The sequence below is a fragment of the Mustela nivalis genome (genome assembly GCF_964662115.1).
Source record: "Mustela nivalis genome assembly, chromosome: 20".
Taxonomy (NCBI): Eukaryota; Metazoa; Chordata; class Mammalia; order Carnivora; family Mustelidae; genus Mustela; species Mustela nivalis.
Window position 1 is genome coordinate 23,605,230 of NC_139039.1, and position 12,064 is coordinate 23,617,293.

Sequence of the window (12,064 nt, forward strand, 5' to 3'; positions counted from 1 at the left end):
AGCTTTAATAGAAGTTTTATGAACTCTATGGCACACCCAACAGCCTCAGCACACTCTGGAGATCTTCAGTTCTTGTCAAGATCCTCGTATTGTCTTAACTTCCTCCGAACTTTCTAGATGACAGGAGCTGGGAGAGAGGCACAGCTCCTGCAAATCCACGCTGCGACAGCTAGAAAGAGTCCACTGCAGTCAGCCCCTGGCTCTGGATGCAGAGCATATAGCTGTTTGCAGCCAAAGAAAACACTTCCCTATCTGGGAGGCCCACTGAGTGATGCAGACATCACTGTCCCCCACCTCCCGAGAGCTATTTGTTTGGAGGCAGGGCTGGGAGAGGGAAGACAGTTGTCTGCTAAGCTGTCCTGCTCTCCTATGTTTGCTTCCTGCAATGCGATCCCCAGGAGTTTGGGTAGAAGCGATTCCCCTGGCACTTTAGAAAGGAAGTTGCTTCTGAAACCAGATTCTTCTTGGCAGCGTCCTGACATGACTTTATTAAGGCGGATGGAATAATCTGCTGAGCATTTAGCTCACTTTCACAGACCTTTCTGACCCAAAATGGAGAAACCAGGCAGAGGACTGAACTCCAACCAGTGTGGCTGTCAGGGACCCTGGTTGAGACTCAAGAAGTTTGTGGACGCCTTTATCCCAGGATAAAGATACATTACTTCGGAAAATTGAATTCCTGTCATAATAGCATAACACTTAGAAGCCGCTCAAAAACAAGGCACCCTTGTGCCATGGCTGAGAAATGAGAGTGTGACTTAAAGCTCTTCCAAATCTGGGGAAGCCTTGTATAATGGGTATATACAGGACCCTGTATAACGAAATTTTCCCCTCAACAACATTCCTGTAAAGTCACTGACAAACATTTCAGTGATTTGTAAGCTTCTGTACACTTAAGGATTTAGGTGGTTCTCAGAAAATTTCATCTGAATTTTTGCCTAAGCATTAAAGAAAAATGTACTTCCTGTAGAGGGAATCCTATGTATAGGGACTCGTGGTGTAGGGAGTTCTCTACTGCAAGTCACTTAGTACATGTGTTTCCTATAGGCCTAAGATTACAGTGTGTTCACCATTTCTTTCAGCACTGAGCCCTGCTATCTGGAGCCCCATTAAGAGGTTCAATTGCTGGGACGCCTGGGTGGCTCAGTCGGTTAAGCCGCTGCCTTCGACTCAGGTCAGGATCCCAGGGTCCTGGGATCAAGTCCTGCATCCGGCTCCTTCCTCAGAAGGGAGCCTGCTTCTCTCTCCGCCTCTGCCTGCCACTCTGCATGCTTGTGCACATTCTCTCTCTCATTCTCTGACAAATAAATAAAATCTTAAAAAAAAAAAAAGAGGTTCAATTGCTGGGAACATTGAGATAGCCTCATCATAAAGCAGAGATGTCCCACCCAGCTGGTATCATACTAATATTCAGACTTAGAAACAATAACAGGGCGCCTGGGTGGCTCAGTGGGTTAAGCCGCTGCCTTCGGCTCAGGTCATGATCTCAGGGTCCTGGGATCGAGTCCCGCATCAGGCTCTCTGCTCAGCAGGGAGCCTGCTTCCTTCTCTCTCTCTCTCTGCCTGCCTCTCAGTGTACTTGTAATTTCTCTCTGTCAAATAAATAAATAAAATCTTTAAAAAAAAAAAAAAGAAACAATAACAACAATAACAACAAACCTTACTACAGTACAGAGTGTAGAATCAGCAGCTTGGGACATTTGAAGATTCTTGCTCCTTTTCTGCCCGGTAGCCTCAGTTTGGTGCAGAAAATGGAAACTGGTGTCTTATGATGGTCTGGCAAAAAACAAAACAAAACAAAACAAAATGACAAAAAAACAAAAACAAGCAAACAAAAACCAAACAAACAATACAATTTGTACTACTTTCTTTGTCCAGCTGTCCTGCTTGAGGCTGGCCACCAGGCTGACAACCCTGAGGGAGGGAGACATCTCAGGAAGGTGCCATGGAATCACAGCTATTTCAATGAAGACATGCTGCCTGGGGGCCCAGAAGCAGGGCCTGGGCAGGGCTCAACTGGGCAATCACCTTGGACATCCTCCATATGCCCATCTGAGAGGCCCCATGAAGCCTTCATGAAGCGGGGGCTGGTGGTTTGGCAGAGCCAGTGGCCTGGGGAAGAGCAGATGGTCCGAGAGAGAATGTGCTCCCTCAGAGGGTATGGCACAGGAGGCATCGTCGCTCTGGGAGTGCATCTGAGGTAATTCCATGAAAAATTGTTCTAATAAAGCTTATGTGCATCTGTTACTACCCACCTCATCACCACACATTTCAGAGAGATGACTGGTATTTGCACGACATGCCTAAAATACATAAAATGTTCCTTTGAATTTAACTTTTGAAATTAATAATGGAGCACCATGCAGTCATTATCGCAGTGGAAACTGCCCAACAGAGCAGCTTTGGTGTGGAAGACAGAGACCATGGGGGTCCCAGCAAGTGCACGGAGCAACCGCACAACCATGGGGCAGCTGTGTTGTGGGGGGTAGGGGAGACACTGGGCTTAAAGACTGGTTCCAGTCTGAGTCCTACCACTCATCAGTCACAAGGACTCTCTGGCAAGTCACTTAGGCTCTCTGAAGCTCGTTATCATGCTCTACACTTGGGGATGTTTATGAGCCTGGAGGGTGGTATAAGGTAAGCTGTAGAAAAGTGCTTTTTCGGCCATAGAGCAGTGTGTGACTTGTGAGGCGCCATCTTTCCAAAGTGGTGTCATCAACCGTAAACCATGCATCACCATAAATGTTATTGACACAGTTATCAAGCACCTAATGCATACAACATAAAGGACTAAGGAACGGGGAAAAAAAGTGGCTTCAGACATGGTCACTGCTTCAAGGGGCTCATAATCTACTCAGTGAGGAAGAATACTCTGCATTACCACTCTCATTGTAACAAGATAAATATACAATACCCATCTCCCCAAAAGTGATCAGTAGCGTGTCAAGAGTACTGGGTAGAGAATGACCTAGAAGTGAGTAAGCACAGAGGAGAAAGGGACACTAACTTTCATGGTCAGGGTAAGACTTGAGTTGAACACTGAAGGACAGCCAGAATGTTGATGGGTCCCCAGGGGACATCTGACCTCAAACATGGTAGAGTGATACTTGGCAAAGAATAGAAGGCATGTAGCCTAGAGACTTGTCCTGGGTTTACACTTCATCTATTGATTCATCTTTCTAGATCTCAATATTCTCTCAAAATGTGTGTCACCTCTCTGGATTCCTACATATATTAGAGAAATGTTGTGAGAAGGTAAAGTAATATTTCATATACCAAGGCTTTAAGTCTTTTGGAACAGAGAGGTCAGGCAAACAGACTATTATTATGTCATTGATTGTTTTCTGATATTTTCATTAGATGCCAAACCGAAAACTTCTGTTGAGGCAGTCCAGGGAGTCTATGAAAGAAGGTTTGCTTATTATGTCAAAAGAAATCCAGAGGAGCAATACTTGTATCAGACAAACCAGATTTTAAACCAAAGACTGTAACAAGAAATGAAGAAGGGTACTCTATCGTTATAAGAGGAACTGTCCAACAAGAAGATCTAACAATCGTCAATATTTATGCCCCCTACTTGGGAGCACCCAAATATATAAAACAATTAATAACAATAACAATAACAATAATAATCAGTAGTAATACAATAATAGTAGGGGACTTTAACATCCCACTCACATCCAAAGACAAATCATCTAAGCAGAAAATACACAATGAACCAATGGCTTTGAATGACACACTGGACCAGGACTTAACAGATACATTCAGAACATTCCATCCTAAAGGAGCAGAATACACCATCTTTTCAAGTGCACACCAGACAGTCTCCAGAACAGATCACACACTCTGCCACAAATCAGACCTCAACAAGTACAAAAAGACTGAGATCACACCATACATCTTTTCTGACCATAATGCTGTGAAACTTAAAGTCAACCACAGGAAAAAATATGGACAGACCACAAATACATGGAGGTTAAAGAACATCCTGCTAAAGAATAAATGGGTAAACCAGGAAATTAAAGAAAAGATTAAAAAATACATGGAAGTACATGAAAATGAAAACACAATGGTCCCAAACCATTGGGATGCAGCAAAAGTGGTTCTAAGAGGGGAGTATATAGTAACCCAGGCCTACCTCAGGAAGCAAGAAAAATCTCAAATACAAAACTTAACCTTACACCTAAAGGAGTTAAAAAAAGAAAAACAAATAAAGCCTAACGGCAGCCGAAAAAAGAAAATAATAAAGATTAGAGCAGAAATAAATGATGTAGAAACTGAAAGAACATTAAAAACCCAATAGAACAGATCAATGAAAGCAGAAGCTGGTTCTTTGACAGAATTGGTGAAATTGGTAAACACTTTGCCAGACTTATCAAAAAGAAAAGAGAAAGGGCCCAAATAAATAAAATCACAAATGAGAGAGGAGAAATAACAACCAACATCATGGAAATACAATTATAAGAGAATATGATTAGAAATTATATGCCAACAAATCTGACAATCTGGAAGAAATGGATAAATTCCTAAAAATGTATAAACTACCAAAACTAAAACAGGAAGAAATAGAAAACTTGAACAGACCAATAACGAGCAAAGAAATTGAATTGGTAATTAAAAATCTCCCCAAACACAAAAGTCCAGGGCCAGATACTTCCTAGGGGAATTCTGCCAACCATTTAAAGAAGTGTTACTACCTATTCTCAAACTATTCCAAAAAATAGAAATGGAAGTTCAGTCTCACCCTGATTCCAAAACCAGACAAAGACTCCACTTAAAAAAGAGAACTACAAGCCAATATCCCTGATGAACATGGACGCAAAAATTCTCAACAAGATACTGGCCAACAAATCCAATAACACATTCAAAGAATCATTCATTACAGTCAAGTGGGATTTATTCCTGGGCTGCAAGGGTGCTTCAGTAGTCACAAATCAATCAACATCATACATCATGTTAATAAAAGAAAAGATAAGAACCACACGATCCTCTCAATAGATGCAAAAAAAAAAAAAAAAAAAAAAGCTTTTGACCAAGTACAATATCCATTCTTGAGGAAAACCCTCAGCAAAGTAGGGATTGAGGTAACTACCTCAACATCATAAAGGCCTTATATGAAAGACCACAGCTAATATGATCTCCAATGGGGAAAAACTGAGAGCTTTCCTTTATAGTCAGGAACAAGATAGGAATATTACTCTCACCACTATTCTTTAACACAGTACTAGAAGTTCTAGCCAGAGCAACCAGACAACAGAATGAAATAAAAGGCATCCAAATTGTCAAGAAGGAAGTCAAACTTTCACTCTTTGCAGACGACATGATAATCTATATAGAAAACGCAACAGATTCCACCACAAAATTACTGGGACTAATACATTAATTCAGTAAAGTCACAGGATACAAAATCAACCTACAGAAATCGGTTGCATTTCTATATATCCATAATAAAGCAGCAGAAAGTGAAATAGACCCCATTTACAACTGCACCAAAACCTGTAAGATACCTAGGAATAAACCTAACCAAAAATGCGAAAAATCTGTACTCTGAAAACTATAAAACACTGATGAAAGAAATTGAAGACGACACAAAGAAATGGAAGAACATTCCATGGTCATGGATTGGAAGAACAAATATTGTTAAAATCTCTGTACTACCCAAAGCAATCTATACATTTAAGGCATCCCTATCAAAATACCACCAGCATTTTTTTACAGAGCTAGAACAAGCGATCTTAAAATTTGTTTGGAATCACAAAAGACCCCAAGGAGCCAGAGCAATCTTGAAAAAGCAAAGCAAAGCTGGAGGCATCACAATTCCACACTTCAAGCTCTATTACAAAGCTGCAAGAGTCAAAACAGTATGGTACAGATGCAAAACCAGACAGAACAGAATGGAAAACTTAGAAATGAACCCACAACCATATGGTCAAGTAATCTTCAAGAAAGCTAGCAAAAATATCCAATGGGAAAAAAAAATCCAGTGGTGTTGGGAAAACTGGACAGGTAGGGAGTCAAAACTAGACAAAGGACCTGGATTACAGGCCAGTTTTTGTTTGCTAAACAACACGGTGTCCATTTTCAGACACACAGCAGAGCCAAGCCACAGGCGTTCTGAGGGTTTGGGGCATGCTCTTAATACCATCATTCCAGGAATATCAAGTGTCTGCCACCTTTCTTTCCCTTCACTGTAACTTTAGAGGTATCACCAAGGAGAAATTCTGGACCTGACAAAGCTTGTCCCAGGAAGGAGATAATCCCAGCCTTCTGGCAACCTGCTCCGGGAGAGCCGCTCCCAGACACTGGTGTGTGCCCACGTGAAAGTCTTTTCAGGAACCCTTGTGGGCTGTGTGTTGTTTAGAAATGGTTATCCTACCACAGCTGCAGTCCCCATGTAACAGCGCCCTTGGTTTTCTTCATTCCAGTGCTTTCTCCAGTGGGCTGCTGCCTTTCCAGAGTTGAAACAAAGAGGGGTGTCCAGGGAGGAGCTAGGGAGCAGCGGCTGGCGCATGCCGAGCCTGGATGCAGCGTGAGGGCTGCTATCAAACGCGTGATTCGGAGCTGGATGAGGCTGCTGAGCCCAGCTGCAGGGGTGCAGTCGGCCCTTGCCAAGGAAGGCACTCCCTACGCTGCACCCTTGCGTGCCTTCCTTGCCCAGAATGGGGCTCGCAGCCCCCACGGCCCTCCCCCCAACCTTGCCATCACAAGAAACCTTTCCATGGGACAAAACACCCCGCAAGTTCCTTCATTCTACCCATCTTTCATCGGGTCCTTAAAGGAGCACATGACTCATGTCGGACTCTGCCAAGACCAACAGCATCAGGCTTCTTTTGTGTACGAGTTAACCCCAAGTTCCAGAACCGATTTCCATGAGTGGAGTCCTTGTTGTTTACATTGCAAGGCTCTGAAGTCAGGCAAAGAGAGGACCACACTGGGACCCCGGAAAAGCCAAGCCTCAGGGAGTCCCATAATCTGTTTCTACTTCGCGGACTTTCTGGGAGATTATCCTGGAGGTATTTTCCTTGAAGACCTGGCCAATGTCTCTAGGTTGGGTTTGGCCTAAGGGATCAACGCAGAATTTATCAAAGAAGTGTTAGGTTCCAAGTGCAAGGACTAGCAGAGTCACTCCAGAGAGGAGTAAGAACGTGAGATGAATGGCTGCTGCTGACTGCAGTTTGGGACGTCTCAGGGTTTCCATCTGGGAGGAAAAGCAGTCCATATCTCCCAAATACAATAAAATGGGTTGTTCTGAGAACCAAGGGGTAATACCAGTAAGGGATCATTAAAATATTGATGAATTCATGCTCCCCAAACAGCACAAATGTTGATTTTACCATCTTGGTGGGTGATGAAACTATGTTAATTCTCTGAGTTAAGCAAGAGATCAAGTGACCTCCCTGCTTTAAAGTTCTTGTTGAGGGGCACCTTGGTGGCTCTGTGGGTAAAGCAGCCACCTCTTGATTTTGGCTCAGGTCATGATCTCAGAGTCCTGGGATCAAGCCCTGTATTGGGCTCCACACTCAGTGGGGAGTCTGCTCAAGGATTCTCGGTATCTCTCTCCAGCTCCCTCTGCCTCCACCCCTACCCTCTAAAATAAATTAATAAATCTTTTTTTTAAAAGATTTTATTTATTTATTTGATAGAGATCACAAGTAGGCAGAGAGGCGGGCAGAGAGAGTGTGTGTGTGTGGGGGGGAGCAGGCCCTCCGCTGAGCAGAGAGCCCGATTCGGGGTTTGATTCCAAGACCCTGAATCATGTCCTGAACTGAAGGCAGAGGCTTAACCCCCTGAGCCACCCAGGTGCCCCATAAATTAATAAATCTTAAAAAAAACTTTTAGTTGAGACACTGCTAAGAGAGAAAAGCAAAGTGCCCTTCTCTCTGGCATGCTAACATTTATGTAAGAAAGAAGAAATCATCTTCTATCTACTCATTTGTGCAAAAGAAACACAAGAAAGATAAAGAAGAAATGAGTGAGTTTGGTTACTACTGCTGATAGGTGGAAGCCAGGGAAAAGGGTGGAAGAAGGGGACAGGGCTTGGGGGAGAGATACTTCTCTGAGTATATCTTTTTGGGTAATTTTGGCTTTTAGTGATATGTGATTTTTGTATACTCAAAAGATATGAAACAAGTAAAACTGAGGGGTAGGGGAGAGGAAATCTCTGTTATTTCATTGGGAAAATAGAAAATTGTCCCCATCATCATGGTGATGAGAATAGTAAAGAAAGGACATAAGTAAAAGGCAAATTCTTAAAGCCTTTCTGACTTTTTAAGGAATCTGTTACAAAGTGAAATTGAACTCTATACCACCTTGTGTTCCGTAGAGCCTCCACATCCCTGGTGATCTTTGAGAATAGAATAGACATACACATGTCCAGATAATTCCAGGAAAGGGCTGATAAAAGTGCTACCCTAGACTGAATATTCATTCCCCCAAAATTCATACATAGAAATCTAATTCTCAAGGGGATGGATTAGGTGGTGGGGTCTTTGGGGCATGGTTAGGTCATGAGGGTGAAAACCTAATCAATCAGTGGGATTAGAGCCCTTAAAAAAGAAACCCCTGAGAGCTCCTTTGCTCTTTCCACCAAACCAAGACACAGCAAGAATATGGCCACCTATGACTGGGAAGTGGATCCTCACCAGACCCAGATCTATTGGCACCTTGATTTTGGTCTTCCCAGCTTCCAGAAGCATGACAAATCAATTTCTGTTGTTTAAAAGTCACCCAGTCTATGTGTGTGTGTGTGTGTTTTGTTGGTTTTTTGTTTGTTTGTTTGTTTGTTTTGCAGTAGTTTGAACAGACTGAGACTCATGAATCCCCTTCTGGGGTTGTGGGAAGTTATCTGGGCTGGTTCCAGGCAAGTAGTAAAGCAGGTGGTTTGTCTCTGAATCTTGCTTTCTTATTTCCTGTCTTCTCTTCCCTCCTTACACGTCCATGCTGCATTCTGTCCATCTGTCTCCATGCCCGATTATCCCTGCTAAGGCAGTAAGTCAGAAATCTGAAGAATAACCTTCAAGAAGTCCTAATACAGAACATCTAAGTTTTCACTGTTCAGGACAGTGGTTTTTGTTGTTGCTTTTTGTTTGTTTTGTTTGTTGTTTGTTTGTTTGTTTTTGAAATAGCCATACTCATTTCTAGGAAAGGATCTACAAATATGTGAACCCAGCATTTTATAACGTGTGCTAACACTGTATGTTCAAATTCCCACTGGTATATTCAATACCAAGGTGGTTTGTGGCCCTGCAGAAAGCTTCCGAATAAACTCGACTTTGCCTTCCCCACTCCAGAGAGCTGGAACAGGTGTCGTTGAGCTCTGGGAGGAAAAGATGTGGATCAGAGAAGACTGAGCAACCAGTTCTCAGGAAGGTTCCAAATGGACCATGGACCAGAACTGGCCAGATCCCAGTTCTCCCTAAATAAATGATATCATTTTTAGGTTAATTTGGACTCCTTTCCTGAGGCCCCAGAACCCATCTGGCTACCTTCTAAATAACCTTCCAGAGCGTGAGTCCTTCCAGAACATCTTTAGTCTGCAGTAGGTCTCCTTGGCTGTCCCTTAACCCGCATTAATCAGCACTGGAGAAGAGAGGAGTCATTGTTCTTAACAAATATTCGCCCCATGGTACTTTCCCCAGTCATTTAATTCTTGTCTTCTATTTTTTAGCAATGACATCAGTCGGGTTAAATTTTGGTTTCTAATGAATCAATTCTATTCACATCGCCCTCTATTAAGTATGCCAAGCAGGTTTTATATGACAAATCTACTACTTTTAATGAGATTAATAAGCTTATCCTGAGATCTTCAAAGATTTATAGATAGTCAGCAGAGTGGGAAAGGCCTGTCTCATTTATTGGCTGTATATTTAAAGAAGGGATTTCAGAGAAGTCATTAAAGTAACATATGTCTTCCTTCTTCCAGATCATTTTAATTGTTTGTGTGCAAGAGCATATTACAAAAGAGATCTCTCCAGCCCCGAGCTCTGGAAAACCAGGAAGTATTACACAGACTGGTAACTGCAGCTCCCCAGAGCCCTGCCTTATTAGATCTGAGCCACGTGTTACGATAAATAAGTAATCACCTGAAGTGCGTATCTTGCTTCTGGCAAAGATAGAATAATTCAGATGTGTGGCTTCGTAAGGCCTACGGGAAAGAACGGAGGAAAAGAAAAAAGATTCCACATTTTGGCATGAAAACGGGAAAGGCTCCATTAACAACCAAGATTACAAATGAGAACAGGATATGGGGGCGACCTGACTCAGAGCTGGAGAGAAAAAACAAAAATCTGGAGATTTAAATACCAGTAGCTGGGTCTTAAGCCAAGCAAAAAGGAGGCAATGAGTGTACAGATGCCAGGAGCGTAGAAGAGCCAAGGGTTAGGAGCCTGGCCTCATACCGAAGTCCCTGCTTGTTTCTGAACTTCAGCCCTAGGGAACAAAATATTGTTTCTGGAATTCATCTACTTAGCGCTTGAGCTTTCTGGGAGATAAAGTTGTGCATTGCAGGTGTATTTTGAGGCAAAAAAATAAAAAGATAAAGCAAAACTCCAAGGGGCGCCTGGGTGGCTCAGTGGGTTAAGGCCTCTGCCTTCGGCTCAGGTCATGATCCCAGGGTCCTGGGATCGAGCCCCGCATCGGGCTCTCTGCTCGGCAGGGAGCCTGCTTCCTCCTCTCTCTGACTCCCTCTCTGCCTACTTGTGATCTCTGTCTGTCAAGTAAATAAAAAAAAAAAAAAAAAAAAAAAAAAAAAGCAAAACTCCAAAACCCAATTACGTTGAGCCTTGAATTCAGAGTGATTAATGCTATTTGCCCAACGGGAAATGTGCAGTTTTTATGGAAAAGGTCAACAACCCATGGAGACGAAGGGTGGCAAGTATCCTGTATAGTGCTCCCTGATGGAAATGGGCGGGGGGACTATGTTACCCACTCGGATTTTGCCAATAGTGAATATAAGAAATTGCCCTGTCTGGGAAAATGTCTTTAAAAAAAACCAAAAACCAAAAAACATCCCTGCTATCGGGGACATTATCCAATGTCTTTAAACAAGGAAACCCTTGACAAATTCCCTTCAGCACCACACATTGGGAAAAGGCCTGTTCCTCATGACGAACTAAACTGCCTCCTACCATCCCACAAAGAATTCCGCAAGCAGCTGTTTTCTGCTTTTTCTGGGTTGGCTGACAGCTCAGAAGTAGGTTCGATCTTTGTTACCATTCTTCTCAATTGGACTTTATCACGATAATTACTTCTCAGCTTTACCTTTGGATTCATTTTGGTTTTAAAACCTTTTCCACGATGTCAAAAATTTTTTCCTGAAGTGGGTGGCATATCCAAAAGATGTCATTGACTCAGAGATTCCAAATGTGCCTTCTAAGACGTGCGTTTCCAAGAGGCACTGCATTCCCTTGGCAGAATGTTTGCTTCTTCCCTCCCCACTGTTTATTTCCTTGAAGTGAGAAAAGACGAGAAAGCAAAGACAGCAAATGAAGGGCGGAGGGTGTGCCTGGAAAATTCCCAGGAATAAACCACTGACAAAATATTGCCTCCAAAACAGATAGGTCCTATGAAGAAGAATGATTTTCATATCCGAAGGCTCTTTTCTGTTGTCTAAATAGAGTTGGAACCTGGCCTATTCAGTTCTTTCCTCAATGCTCAGGCGACAGCCGACAAGTGTACAGGTACTGTCTTCATGACTGTCACAGGGAAATGGGGGCATACTTACCTGTAGTCCGAAAGGAGTGAAATTAACATGCAGAAGAGGACCTGTGAGATTTCCCTGTCCTGGTTGCTAACCACATCCCCAGATTTCTAGGACATCCGTTAAGATCTTTGCATTTGTTTTACAACTGTCCATAGTTATTAACAAGGTTTTAAGAAATTAATTAGCTCGCAAGGTGGAAGATTACCCTTTAGGTAGAAATCCGAGGGTCTTGGGGCTTTCTCCCTTCAAATGAGTAATTAGTAACATTTTGTGTGTCTAGTTTGTGGAGGAAAGATCCGAAGCTTTCTAATTTTCTCCATGTGCTTTAAAGGCACAGTGACAAATATTGACTGCAGTAGGGAG